Below are 12,579 nucleotides of genomic sequence, written 5' to 3' on the forward strand. Positions count from 1 at the left end.
AGATTGCAAGTGATAGAAGATGTTGAGAGACTGTTATTGGTGTGGATAAATGAGAAACAGATAGCAGGAGACAGCATCTCTCAAGCAATCATATGTGAAAAGGCTAGGAAGTTGCATGACGATTTAATTAAAAAAATGCCAGCAACTAGTGATGTGAGTGAATTTAAGGCCAGCAAAGGTTGGTTTGAGAGATTTAAGAAGCGTAGTGGCATTCATAGTGTGATAAGGCATGGTGAGGCTGCCAGTTCGGACCACAAAGCGGCTGAAAAATATGTGCAGGAATTCAAGGAGTACATAGACAGTGAAGGACTGAAACCTGAACAAGTGTTTAATTGTGACAAAACAGGCCTGTTCTGGAAGAAAATGCCAAGCAGGACGTACATTACTCAGGAGGAAAAGGCACTCCCAGGACATAAGCCTATGAAAGACAGGCTTACTCTGTTGATGTGTGCCAATGCTAGTGGTGATTGCAAAGTGAAGCCTTTATTGGTGTATCACTATGAAACTCACAGTGTGTTCAGGAAAAACAATGTCCTCAAGGCTAATTTGTGTGTGCTGTGGAGGGCAAACAGTAAGGCATGGGTCACTAGGGGCTTTTTCTATGACTGGTTACACCATGCAATTTCCCCCAATGTGAAAAATTACCTAATTCAAAAGAAATTAGACCTTAAGTGCCTCCTGGTATTAGACAATGCTCCTGGTCATCCTTTAGACTTGGCAGAGCGACTTTCTAGGGACATGAGCTTCATTAAGGTGAAGTTTTTGCCTCCTAATACCACTCCTCTCCTGCAGCCCATGGACCAGCAGGTTATTTCCAACTTCAAGAAACTGTACACAAAAGCTATGTTTGAAAGGTGCTTTGTAGTGACCTCAGAAACTCAACTGACTCTAAGAGAGTTTCGGAAAGATCATTTTACCATCCTCAATTGTGTAAACATTATAGGTAAGGCTTGGGAGGAAGTGACTAAGAGGACATTGAACTCTGCTTGGAAATAACTGTGGCCAGAATGTGTAGACAAAAGGGATTTTGAAGGGTTTGAGGCTAACCCTGAGAATCCTATGCCAGTTGAGGAATCCATTGTGGCATTGGGGAAGTCCTTGGGGTTGGAGGTTAGTGGGGAGGATGTGGAAGAGTTGGTGGTGGAGGACAGTGAAGAACTAACCACTGATGAGCTGCTAGATCATCTTGAACAGCAAGAGGGCAGACCTGAGGAAACTGCTTCGAAGGAGGGGAGAGAGAAATTGAAGAAGTTGCCTACTTCTTCTACTTATCTTCTAAGATAAAGGAAATGTGTGCAAAGTGGCTTGAAGTGCAAACCTTTTTTGATGAAAATCACCCCGACACAGCTACTGCAAGCCGTGTTGGCAACCTGTACAGTGACAATGTTGTGACCCACTTTAGGAAAGTCATAAAGGAACGAGAGGTACAGGTATCTATGGACAGATATGTTGTGCGACAGAAGTCCAGTGACTGAAGCTGGTCCTAGTGGCATTAAAAGAAGAAGGGAAGTAACCCCAGAAAAAGACTTGCTGCCTCAAGTGCTAATGGAAGAGGATTCCCCTTCTAAACACTAACACCTCTCCCCTCCTCCCATCCCATCAGTCATCACCAGATCTTCAATAAAGGTAAGTGTCATGTAACTGTGCATGTAATCTTCAGTTTGTGTGTATTAAAATTAATATTTCATGTGGTAAAAAATTTTTTTTTTCAATACTTTTGGGTGTCTTGCACGGATTAACCCTTTGACTGTCGCGGCCGTATATATACGTCTTACGAGGTACAGTGTTTGACGTATATATACTCATAAATTCTAGCGGCTTCAAATCAAGCAGGAGAAAGCTGGTAGGCCCACATGTGAGAGAATGGGTCTGTGTGGTCAGTGTGCACCATATAAAAAAAATCCTGGAGCACGCAGTGCATAATGAGAAAAAAAAAAAACTCCAACCATTTTTTTAATTAAAATGCCGACTTTGTGGCCTATTTTCGTATAGTACTTATGGTTGTATTCTCATTTTCTTGGTCTCATTTGATAGAATGGAAAACATATTATAGAAACAGAGTTGATTTTGATTGATTGTACTATAAAAAGTACCTGGAAATGGAGCTCAAAGTAGGGGAAATGTTTGATTTTTGCCAATGTTCAAAAGTAAACAAATGATGTCATTGTCCAATAAATGTCCAACTAGCCATTCTAATATGCAGTCATGAATGGGTTGATGTTATTTATACAATTATTACAGTATTGCAGTAGTCTGCATAATAGTAATAAGTCTTCTATTTTTTGTTTGAATAAAAATTCAAAATAGAAAGCAAGAGTAATATCAGAGGGGCCTGGAGACATGACTGATGAACAAAGAAAATGTTATTTTAGAGCCAGGAATGTCTGCATTGTTCATTCTGGACCTTATTTTGAAATTGTCATATTTTTTTAATTTTCGTGTGGTCTTGTGTGTCACTGTAGTGTACTTGTCTTGTGTGTCACTGTACTGTACTAGGCTTGTGTGTCAATGTACTGTACTGGTCTTGTGTGTCACTGTACTGTACTGGTCAAATTGCAAATTCCTGACCACATTATTGGGTAGTTGAAATCGGTAAATGGGCAGTTTCTTGTACTCAATCGATAGAAAAAATGGAGTTCTAAAGAAATAGCTGTGAGTTTGGTCGACTGAAACAATGGAATTAGCCAAAAATACTGCTCAAAGTGGGCGAAATCGTTAATTTGTAAATATCGCAGAGGTCGCTAACTTCGCGAGAGCATAATTCCGTCAGTTTCCCATCAAATTTCTTTTTTTGGTGTCATTACAATCGGGAAAAGATTCTCTATCATTTCATAAGAAAAAATAATTTTTTTTTTTTTTGAAATTTTGCGACACCAGGAGGCACCTCAGGATTGGGGGTTGCGACAGTCAAAGGGTTAATTTGATTTCCATTATTTCTTATGGGGAAAATTAACTTGACTAACGATAATTTTGACTAACAATGAGCTCTCAGGAACGGATTAATATCGCTGGTTGAGGGTCCACTGTAATGTTTACACAATTGAGGATGCTAAAGTGATCTCTCCAAAACTCTCTTAGAGTCAATAGTATGTCTGTGGTCACTACAAAGCACCTTTCAAACATAGCTTTTGTGTAGAGTTTTTTGAAGTTTGCAATGACCTGCTGGTCTACGGGCTGCAGGAGAGGAGTGGTATTAGGAGGCAAAAATTTGACCTTAATGAAGCTCATGTCCCAAGAAAGTCACTCTGCCACATCTGAAGGATGACCAGGAAGATTGTCTAATACCAGGAGGCACTTAACCCTTTGACTGTCGAAGGGCCCAATCCTGAAGTTGCTCCTGGTGTCGCAAAATATTCGAAAAAAAAAAAATTATTTTTTCTTATGAAATGATAGAGAATCTTTTCCCGATTGTAAAGACACCAAAAAAAACGAAATTTGATGGAAAACTGACGGAATTACGCTTTCGCGAAGTTAGCGACTTCGGTGATATTTAAAAATCGGCAATTTCGCCCACTTTGAGCCCTATTTTCGGCTAATTCCGTTATTCCAGTCAACCAAACTCATAACTATTTCTTCAGAACTCTATTTTTTCTATCGATTGAGCACAAGAAACTGCCCATTTACCGATTTCAACTACCCAATAACATGGTCAGAAATTTGCAATTTGGCCAATTTCACGAAAATTAAAAAATACGACAATTTCAAAATAAGGTCCAGAATGAACAATGCAGACATTCCTGGCTCTAAAATAAGATTTTCTTTGTTCATCAGTCATTTCTCCAGGTCCCTGTGATATTACTCTTGCTTTTTATTTTGAAATTTTATTCAAACAAAAAATAGAAGATTTACTGTTATGCAGACTACTGCATTAGTGTAATTATTATTATTATTATAATCAAAAAGAAGCGCTAAGCCACAAGGGCTATACAGCGCTGCAGGGTAGGGAAGGAAGCAAGGGAATTGGATGGCAGAAGGGAGGGGGGATGATCAGCAGGTTACAGAAAACAGCGGGGCAGGGGATAGTACGGGGGTAGAGGGTAGCAAGAGATACAAGTAGAAAGGGCTGAACGTATCAAAATTTGTGGAGTAAGTCAGTCGTTGTCAAAAAGTCAATGAGAGAGTCCGGATGAAAGGTGGGTCCATCAGCGAGAAGGGAAGGTAAAGAGAGAGCAGCGGGGCGAAGACGACGACAGAGGTAAATTCTGCGTGCTCGTTGATAAAGTGGGCAGTCCAACAGAATGTGGCTGACTGATAATGGAGCTTGGCAATTCTCACAGAGAGGAGCAAGACGCCTCTCCATGAGATATCCATGAGTAAGACGAGTATGGCCAATGCGAAGACGGGAGAGAGTAGTCTCCCAACCTCGACACTGGTGATAAGAAGACGGCCAGTAACCTATACTCGGTTTAATAGACTGAAGTTTGTTGCCGAGCATAGTAGACCAACGTTGTTGCCAACGGGTGTGAAGGTGGGAAGATATTACAGCAAAATAGTCCGTACATGGAATACCTCTATAAGAAACTGGTAGGTCATGTACTGCTGACCGCGCAGCAGTGTCTGCCTGTTCATTGCCCTGTACGTCAACATGACCAGGGACCCAACAAAAAACAATATCTTTATGCTTAGTAAAGATGCGGCGTAGCCAAAGTTGGATACGGAGGACTAAGGGGTGAGGTGTATCAAATTTTTGTATAGCCTGTAAAGCACTAAGGGAGTCTGAGACAACCACAAATGATGACACAGGCATAGATGCAATACGGATAAGTGCTGTAAGGATGGCATATAATTCAGCAGTAAAAATACTAGCTGAAGATAGTAAATGCCCTTGTACGACGCTGTCCGGAAACACTGCTGCGAATCCTACGCCGTCAGAAGACTTAGAGCCATCTGTGTACACAGCAATGGCATGAGAATGAGAGTGAAAGTGGTCAAGAAAAAGAGAGCGGGAAGCGACCGTAGACAGTTGGGCTTTCGAGCAAGGGAGGGAGAAAGAACAGACTCGAACAGCTGGAACTTCCCAGGGGGGTAGGGAAAAGTGTGATGCTACATGTACATAGAAAGGTGGTAGTTGAAGAGAAGACAAGAGCGAATGAAGGCGAAGAGAGAAGGGACGGAGTAAGCAGGGGCGGCGAACAAATAAAGAATGTCTACTAATATCAGTGACCATTCTATAAATGGAAGGATTGCGGAGATCATGAGAGCGTACATAGTAGCGCAGGCAATGGGCATCACGGCGATCGGATAAGGATGGAACGTTCGCTTCTGCATAGAGGCTTTCGACAGGGGAAGAGCGAAAAGCACCAAGGCATAAACGTAATCCTTGGTGATGAATGGGGTTAAGGCTAGAGAGAGTAGCAGGAGATGCCGCTGAATAGATCTGGTCACCATAATCAAGTTTCGATAAAATAAGGGTGGAATGTAGGTGAAGGAGGGTTCGACGATCAGCTCCCCACGAAAGATGAGCAAGGGTTTTAAGAAGGTTCAGCCGGCTGTGACAAGTTGCCTTCAGAGAGGTAATGTGAGGTTTCCAGGATAACCTACGATCAAAGAGGAGGCCCAGAAACTTGACTGTATCACGTTCAGGGATACGTGAGCCATAGAGGTACAAAGGATGATCAGAGATGACAGAGCGTCTAGTGAAAGTGATTTGGTGGGTTTTAGTGCTGGAAAATTTAAACCCATGTGTGGTGGCCCAATTGGAAACACGGTCGACTGCATGCTGGAGAGAAACTGTAAGGAGGTGACAGTCAGCGCCTGCACAGGCAATAGCGAAGTCATCAACATAGAGTGATGACCAAATATTTGATGGAAGACTAGAGGCCAAATCATTAATAGCAAGGAGAAAAAGTGTTGTGCTCAGAACACATCCCTGGGGGACACCTTCAGCTTGGATAAAGTCCGGGGAGAGCACATTATTAACCCGAACACGGAAATGCCTGTCAGTTAAAAAGTTCTTAAGGAAGGATGGTAGATTGCCTCGAAGGCCTAAGGAGTGGGCTTGGGCTAAAATATTATACCTCCAAGTTGTGTCATATGCCTTCTCAAGATCAAAAAATATGGCAATAACTGAGTGGTTATTCGCAAAGGCATTACGAACATACGTATCCAAGCGCAGTAAGGGGTCTATGGTAGAACGTCCCTTACGAAAGCCATATTGACGAGTGGAGAGACTGTTGTGTGTCTCTAAATACCACACTAAACGTCTATTTACTAGACGTTCCATTACTTTGCAAACTGCACTGGTAAGAGCAATGGGACGATAGTGGGAGGTTTCATGTCCCGTAGTGCCTGGTTTGCGGAAAGGGAGAACAATGGCGGATTTCCACAGCTGTGGAAGAACTCCTTGTGACCAAATAAGATTGTAAAGGCGTAATAGGACTGCAAGGGCTGACTGATGTAAATGTTGTAGCATACGAATATGAATGTCGTCGGGCCCAGCTGCCGATGATCGACAAGCTGAGAGTGTTGCCTCCAGTTCTTGAAGTGTAAAAGGCACATTATACTGTTCTTCTCTGAGAGAAGAAAAGTCCAAGGGTGCTAACTCTCTGGCAGACTTTGAGGAAAGAAATGAGGGGCATAGATGGAGTCCCTGAGAAATACGGACCAGATGATTGCCAATTTCATTGGCAACATCTAGTGGGTTTGCTATATCAACACCGGCAACCCGCAGAACAGGAGCCGGGTCAGGAGAATATTTACCACTCAGTTTTCGTACTTTTTTCCAGACTGCACTCATAGAGGAAGCAGAGGTGATGGTGGAGACATAATCTCGCCAGCAAGTGCGTTTAGCGTCACGGATGACACGGCGAGCGATCGCACGCTTCTGTTTAAAATCAAGGAGTCGCTCTGTGGTTCTATTGTACCGGTACCTGCCCCATGCAGCGCGTTTCAAACGTACTGCACGAGCACAAGCAGGAGACCACCAAGGCACGCATTTCTGAGAATGCCTGCTCGAAGTTTGGGGTATAGAATGAGAAGCTGCGGTGAAAACGGAGGATGAGAAGAGGTGTAAAAGCTCATCGATGGAGGACGAAGAAGGAACCTCTTTAAAAACAGTCAGGTGTGAGTAAAGGTTCCAATTTGCCCGATTAAATTGCCAGCGTGGGGTGCGAAGAGGTGGCGAATATGAAGGGGAAGTAAGAATGATTGGGAAATGATCACTGTCATGTAAGTCCGGGAGAACAGACCAAGTAAAGTCTAATGCGGCGGAGGAAGAGCAAACTGAGAGATCGATGCAAGAGAGAGTATGAGTCCGAGGATCAAAATGGGTGTGAGTACCTGTATTTAAAACATGGAGGGGGTGGGTGGCAAGAAAAGCCTCTAACTGAATTCCACGGGAATCACAGTGAGACCCTCCCCAGAGGAAATGGTGGGCATTAAAATCACCAAGTAACAGAATTGGTGGCGGTAATGACGAAACAAGGAAGGCAAAATCCGGAATAGATAATGCCCGAGAAGGAGAGAGATATAAAGAACAGAGCGTATACCACCTATGTAAGTGGATACGGGCTGCTGTGTAATGCAGCGAAGTATGAACAAATAGCTGATGGTACGGAATATCAGTGCGGAGAAGAAGGGCACTTTCATTAAAGGTCCCATCAGGAAAAGGATCTGAAGAATACAATAAATTATAGCCTGAGATGTGAGAAATAACAGCAGAGTGTAATTTTGGTTCCTGTAAGCAAACACCAACAGGGGCAAACTGGGAGAGTAACATCTGAAGCTCACCCCGATTACCCCTGAGGCCACGTATATTCCACTGTAAAAAGGCCATGAATGGCAATGATAAAGATACTTGAAATCCGCAGGTAAGGGTTCCTACGGACTAGGAGGGTTAGAAAAGTCCACATGCGGAGGCAGTGGAAAATGTTCAAGCAGCGAAGGAACGGTGCGCTGTGAAGAAAGGAGTTGCGCAGATGGAGCAGAGGAGAGAGAAAGAGCGGAAGGTGGATCAGTGTCCATTGATGGTTTGGTCTCTGCAATATATTCAGAGATTGCTTCAAGTGTTTCAGAATTCAGAGATGTTGTATGGGAGACAATATTGGGAATGGTAGGGGGAGGATGAGTAAAGATTGGAACTGTATTGGACTGTACCAAGGTAGGGGGGGGCGAAAGGGTGGAGGGAACTGGAGAAGCGTGGCAGGGGACAGAAGAGACAGGAACCTGGGAGGTAGCAGAAGAGGAAGAAACTTGGGAGGGAACAGGGGAGGAAGGTACATTACGAGGAGGAGGGTGAACCTCTGCACTTGTAACTGAGCCAGTGAGAGGGGAAGAACTAGGGACAGAGACAGGGAGGGTAAAATGAGGAGGTGGAAGATGGGTAGGAGGTGTTACCGGACCTTTTTTTGACTTTTGAGAAGTAGAGGGACGATTGGGAAGAGGTGTCGTACGAGGTCTTGTCGATACTGAGGCTTGTAAGAGAGAACTCGAAGAAGCGAGATTAGACTGAGGCGTTGAAGTAGGGACGTCTGAGCCGAGGACAGCAAAAGGATTAGATACAGGAGTGATTATGGGAGAGGTAACCACAGAGGTGGGTGTAGAAGATGGGATACCAGAAGTGGGGGGACGTTTTGAAACACGGGAATAAGAAACACGTGGGAGTCTCCCTTGGAGGCGGAGATGAGAAACTGCCATGGCATAAGGGAGACCTTCTGTCTCTTTGAGGTAACGGATTTCCCGCTCGTTTAAATAGACCTGACAACGGCGAGAGTACGAAGGGTGAGCCTCATGACAGTTAAGGCAAGAGAGAGATCGATTGCAAGACGTATTAGAATGGTCATCGGCACCACAGACTGGGCATTCGGCGATAGATCTGCAATATTTCGCTGGATGGCCAAATCGCCAGCAATTTCTACACTGTTGTGGTGTAGGGATCACCTTTCGAACTTGTAACCGATGTCCTGCTATATAAACTGAGGATGGGAGTTCTCGGCTGTCAAAAGTTAAACGAGCCACATTGCTAGGGTATCGTCTCCGCCCACGGGCAGGAAGAACGTAAGTGTCTACCTTGAGGATTGGGAGATCTTGGAGTTCCAGCTGTTCTAGAATGTCGGTGCCACATGTCTGGAAATTTTGTTGAACTATGGTATGGGGCAGAATAACGGTACCACTACAAGAATTGAGGGAATGATGTTTTTCAAGGGTGACAGGAACAGTATCTATATGGGAAAGACGAGAGAGCTCACGAGCCTGGGTAGCATTCTGTACGGTAATGATGCGCGTACCGCTCTTAAGAGCATGAAAAGAAATATCTTTACCAACATGGCGTAGGAGTGCCTTGCCAATACTATGGTCAGAAAGATAGGCAGTAGAGGAAGTTGGTCGTAAAGTGAAGAATTTAGTCCACTGTTCAGTCTGAAACTGAGCGTGGAAAGGTAGTGAAGGACGTGTCGATCTTTTCTGAGAAGAACGAGAAGGTGAAGGTGGAGAAGTATCATCAGCAGGTAATTGTCGTTGACGTTTAGGCGTGGGACCAGAGTTGGTCCGACGTGGAACGGGTCGGCGATTTGAAAATTGCCGCACCGTAGAGGGAGAGGCCGGAAGCATAGTCAGAGGAGAGCGAAGGTCTGGTAAATCGAAGGAGTCAGTCGAGGCCTCAGTACCTGAAGCAGGTGAGGAAACAGCACCGGCAATAGGTACAGAGGCATGAGGAATGTCTGAAGAGTGGTCCAAAGACGAGGCGGGGTCAGAACGGGGTGCGGTATCAAGAAGGGGCCCGGGGGTACCAGGTTCATGGACTAGGGCTGCCATGGTTAGGTTACTTCTTTCTTTTTGTTTTTAAGAAAAAAAAAGAAAGAAGAAAAGAAAATAAAAATAAAAAAAAGAAAAAAAAAGGGGGGACCGGGGAGGGATAGTTCCTAGGAGGAATGAAAGGGCCAGAAATCTCCCTCCGCGCCCAAGAGGACTCGACACCGCTAGTAGCGCAGATGCAGCATGGAACCCGTGCCATACCCTACCCTTCATGCCAGTAAACCAGCAATCTGGGATAGCAACCTCACATCTGCCGAGCTACCTCGGTGGACAAAAGAGAGGGCGGCCGGATATCCGCCACAAAGCATACCTCCTTCAGCCACCACCCCCGGAATCCGAAAGGTGGCTTCCAGAGATACACCCGTCGCCCAAAAGACACCCAAAGCTACTCCGGGATACCGGAGAGGGATCGGGACATCCCTAGGCAATCCAGATTCCACGGCAAACTACGCCACCGCCAAGAAACCTCAACGGAATGGGATCGACCCCGGTGTCCTTTCCTCTACCTAGGAACTAGCGTGCCTGTGGGAGAAATCCCAAAGGACAAAAAGAGGAAGGGCAAAAGGGAGGAGTGGGGAGGAGGAGGAGGAAAGGAAAAAGGGGAGGATGGGGAGGATGGGATAGGGGAGGGGAGATTGGGGGGTAATTAGGTTCGGTCTGAGGAAGAAGACCGATAGGTCTAATTCCTCAGACCAAGAGCCTCTTCACCACGCCAAGGAGCCCCCCTTGAAGAGGTACATGTGGGCCTACTAGCTTTCTCCTGCCTGATTTAAAGCCGCTAGAATTTATGAGTATATATACGTCAAACACGGTACCTCACAAACGTATATATACGGCCGCGACAGTCAAAGGGTTAAGGTCCAATTTATTTTCCAGGAAGTAATTTTTCACAGTGGGGGCAAATGCTTGGTGTAACCAGTCATAGAAAAGGTCTCTAGTGACCCATGCCTTACTGTTTGCCCTCCACATCACACACAAATTAGCCTTGAGGACATTGTTTCTCCTGAACACTCTGGGAGTTTCAGAGTGATACACCAATAAAGGCTTCACTTTGCAACCACTAGCATTAGCACACATCAAGCCTGTCTTTCATAGGCTTATGTCCTGGGAGTGCCTTTTCCTCCTCAGTAATGTAGGTCCTGTTTGGCATTTTCTTCCAAAACGGGCCTGTTTCGTCACAATTAAACACTTCTTCAGGTTTCAGTCCTTCACTGTCTATGTACTCCTTGAATTCCTGCACATATTTTTCAGTCGCTTTGTGGTCCGAACTGGCAGCCTCACCATGCCTTATCACACTATGTATGCCACTACGCTTCTTAAATCTCTCAAACCAACCTTTGCTGGCCTTAAATTCACTCACATCACTAGTTGCAGGCATTTTTCTAATTAAATCCTCATGCAACTTCCTAGCCTTTTCACATATGATCGCTTGAGAGATGCTATCTCCTGATATCCGTTTTTCGTTTATCCACACCAATAACAGTCTCTCAACATCTTCTATCACTTGCGATCTCTTATTCGAAAACAAAGTTGCACCTTTGGCAAGAACAGCTTCCTTGATTGCCGTTTTCTTGGCCACAATAGTAGCGATGGTTGATTGGGGTTTCGTATACAACCTGACACGCACTCCACTTTCGTACTTAGCAATTATCTCTTTCTTCATATCCATAGTAATTCTCACCCTTTTTCCTGTATCGTTGGCACTAAAAGCTTTCTTGGGGCCCATGGTGACTTATTTTGCAGGGAAAAATCACTAAAAACACTGTGATAATATGAAATGTTCCGATTGTATGCGACCATGGTGGCTGGCTTGTAAATACTGGCCACCCATGGGACAAGTGAGGCGCGCTCAGGCTACATGTGGACACGTCTCTAACGAATCGCGTTGGGCGAGTTTTTTAGTGCTAGCTGAGGCAAAAATTTTTGCGCTAAAATGTATCACTAGCCGGATTTAACGTTAGGTGATGCCATCGTTAGCCGAGGGTCCACTGTATTTTGGTAAAAAATAAAAAAAAAATTTTTCCTCCATAAATTTAATTCTTGAGCTTTAATGTTATCTGACTTTGAATGTCACTCTTGAAGTGTTGCCAGTAATTGTGGACTTGCACTCATTTATTTTTATCTTGTCCTTAGTTTTTTTACCCAGCAATTTATTATTTTAAAGGCTGAGAGTTTATAGTTCTGGTTTTTTGCTTTGTCAATTGTCTAGTCTTGTGTAACAGCTTCATGTTAATGCATGCACGCACGCACGCACGCACATGCACGCACGCACGCGCACACATGCGCACACACACACACATGCATGCGAGCGCCCGCGCGTGCACACACACACACACATCTGACAGGGAAGCAACGAGTCATGGTACATGACGAGGTGTCAGAGTGGATGCCTGTGATAAGATGGGTTCCAGAGGGGTCAGTCCTAGAACCTGTGCTGTTTTTGGTACATGTGAATGACATAACGGAAGGGATAGACTTAGAAGTATCCTTGTTTGTAGATGTGAAGTTAATGAGAATTAAATTGGTTGAGGATCAGGCAGGACTACAGAGAGACCTGGACAGGCTATAAGCCTGATCTAGCATCTGGCTCCTGGAATTAAACCCTGCCAAATGTAAAGTCATGAAGATCGGGGAAGGGCAAAGAAGACTGCAGACACAGTATAGTCTAAGTGGCCAAAGACTGCAAACCTCACTCAAGAAAAGAGATCTTGGGGCGAGTATAATACGAAGCACATCTGAGGCACACATCCATCAGATAACTGCTGCAGCATACGGGCCTCTGGCAAACCTAAAGATAAATACCTCAGTAAGAAACTGTTCAAGACTCTG

This window comes from Cherax quadricarinatus, chromosome 47, assembly GCF_038502225.1.
Source record: "Cherax quadricarinatus isolate ZL_2023a chromosome 47, ASM3850222v1, whole genome shotgun sequence".
Taxonomy (NCBI): domain Eukaryota; kingdom Metazoa; phylum Arthropoda; class Malacostraca; order Decapoda; family Parastacidae; genus Cherax; species Cherax quadricarinatus.